Source organism: Diabrotica virgifera, chromosome 4 (assembly GCF_917563875.1).
Source record: "Diabrotica virgifera virgifera chromosome 4, PGI_DIABVI_V3a".
Lineage (NCBI taxonomy): Eukaryota > Metazoa > Arthropoda > Insecta > Coleoptera > Chrysomelidae > Diabrotica > Diabrotica virgifera.
In genome coordinates, this window is record NC_065446.1 from 215,873,878 (window position 1) to 215,876,424 (window position 2,547).

Genomic DNA, 2,547 nt, shown 5'->3' on the forward strand with positions numbered 1-2,547 from the left:
TTGCATTTTAAGACATTTAATAACAACCATTACAGTATAACTAAAATTTAAATCCAAAACTACAATCATTTTAAAGTCATGATCAAAAACTGACTACTTTGACATGTCATGTCACTTTTGGCAACTTGAGTTTTATTTCATACACATCAGTTGGTCTGTGTCTTTTGAACTGGCAAGAACCACGCGTACCAATCGAGCAAGGCACCATGTTGCTATTTAAGTACTAGGAAAAAATCCATTAACATCGACTTGAAGTCGCTTTACTTTATACAATTATATATTTCGATGTCACCACTTTCATTAGGATTTGACGATTGTTGAGGCTCCCGGAGGGAGGACGGTGATTTTTAATCCCAACAACTAGAACAATAAAATACATATCAACAATCAAGAAGATAAACCAACGTGTGCCGTCTGCCATTCTAATCGTCAGAGAGAGTAGCAGATGACAAGAATAGATTAAATGAAATTTAGATGAGGAGAATAGTTAAAATTTGATTACGAAACGTGCATATATGTAAATTAAATATATAATATATTTAAAACTAAAATATCAGAAACCATGCTTTTGACATTGGAGGTCAGATATAAAAAATTTTAGAAAAAACCGGTAGATTTAGAAATGTAATTACAAGAAAAAATAATAATGAATTCTTACCCCAAGAGAAAGATGATTTGAATAAAAATAATTTATTTTTCACATTACATGGTTATTTAAGAAATAACTTTTCCCTTCCATTTTGTGTTTCGGGTAGGGATGAAGTGACACTGTCATTGAAAACGACGACCAAGTATTATGAAGTAGCAGGCATGTTCCGTATTGAAAGACAGTTACTTACAGAGTAAGAATGTACGGGGTACGTTCAGTATGTTCAATCGATGATTTAAATGAAAAGAGATATAGTAAATATAAGATAATAAAAGAAATTAATAAAAGAGGATAATAAAAGAGGATAATAAAAAAATATAATAAAAGAGGATGATAAAAGAGGGCGCCAACGAGTTTTTAACGAAGAAAACAGGTAACACAAATAGAAGAAAATTAGTACTAATGAAATATTAAAGAAAATAAAGTAAAATAATTATTTAAAAATAAAATATCAAAGATGTGACGTTTGTAACGTTAAAAGGGAAAACCTACAAATAAAAGACATACAGGAAGACCATATATGAAGTACAGGTCAAAGAAGATATCAACCGATTAAAGCTACGTAGATAACAAAAGTAAAATTGACGATTTATCTAATTTTAGTAAATTGTAGTTGTTATTTGTTATTGATATTATTTTTCATTTGACTGTATGTAAGCTTTGTCCATAAAATTGTAAAAATTTTCAGTGACAATATAGCATATTTCTATTCTATTCTAAAAATAGAAAGGAATGGACCTTAATCACCAAGTGGACGGAATCACACAGCAGCCTGTGAAGTAAGATGACAGAGAACAATAAAACGAAGAAAAGACGGAGTGATACCCTGCCAAAACTGATCAGATGAGTTTATATTAATAGGCGGGTTATTAAACTTCTGTATAAAACATTACACTAGAGGAAAGGCTGTAAATATGGGCTGGTCTTGTAATATGGGCTAGGTGGGTTTCACAGCTATTCGTTGCAGATCTCTACATTTTGACTATTTCAAATGGTATTTGACGAAGTTAAACTATCACCGTAGCGATAGCACCACTGTGGTAGATATTTCCCAGTTTATAATAATTGTTTGTCGGTTGGTGCGAGTGTCAAAACTTTTTCGGGTAAGTTGATAAATTCCAGTATTTAAAAATAAACACGAATTTCAAAAAAAAGTCTGTGTCACGTTGAAGCTCTATTATTAGTCTTCGATATATGCTAATGAGTTTTCTTCAAATTGTCTGCTTTTAGACATAACTTCTTTTGTTGTGCAAAGCAAGCGTGTTTACAATATGGGCTATGCCTCTGTTTTCATTATGGGCTAGTGGCCCATATTTAGAACAATGTAGCAATGTAGGCAAAACGAAGTAGGAAAAGGCAAAGAAAAAAGAAAAGGAAAAGAAATAAAAAAAGAAAAACGTAAGCAGCTTACCAAAGTCACAAAGAACCAAAAAAAGAAATCGGTTTCTAGTAGCGAGGATGAGGAGGAATATGTGCCTGCAGATGATGAAAGCGATTACAATGAGTTTCCTTCCACACAGCCTCCACAAGACGCAGCTGACGTAACGTGTATGTTTTGCGAAGTACTTTTTTCAGAGGATAATCTTGGTGAAATATGGGTCAAGTGCTTCTGTTCCATTTGTGGGCACATAACGAGTGCGCTGGGGCCGAAAAAGAAGAATATGTGTGTGACTTTTGCAAATAGTTTTAGCCTATGAGTTATTTAATGTATTTTTTGTATTTTAGATATTAAAATATATTTGTCACGCATTTATCTCATTTCACACAAATTTAAGACACATTTTTCGGGGTAGCCCATATTTAGGATCATTATTCAAACGGCGCAAAAGTACAATTTTTCATTATTTATACATTTCAAACAGTTGTATATTTTTTAATCAATTTGCACTTTGGGCAGG

The 2,547-nt window shown here is 32.3% G+C and overlaps 1 long non-coding RNA gene across 1 annotated transcript; it reads right to left on the bottom strand.

Moving 5' to 3' along the window:
• Window positions 1–756, bottom strand: LOC114339178 (uncharacterized). Its single transcript, XR_003653868.1, has 2 exons — window positions 659–756; window positions 1–360 (listed from the first exon to the last, which is right to left on the bottom strand). It is a non-coding gene; the product is annotated as an uncharacterized LOC114339178 (long non-coding RNA).
• Window positions 757–2,547: the final 1,791 nt, after the last annotated feature.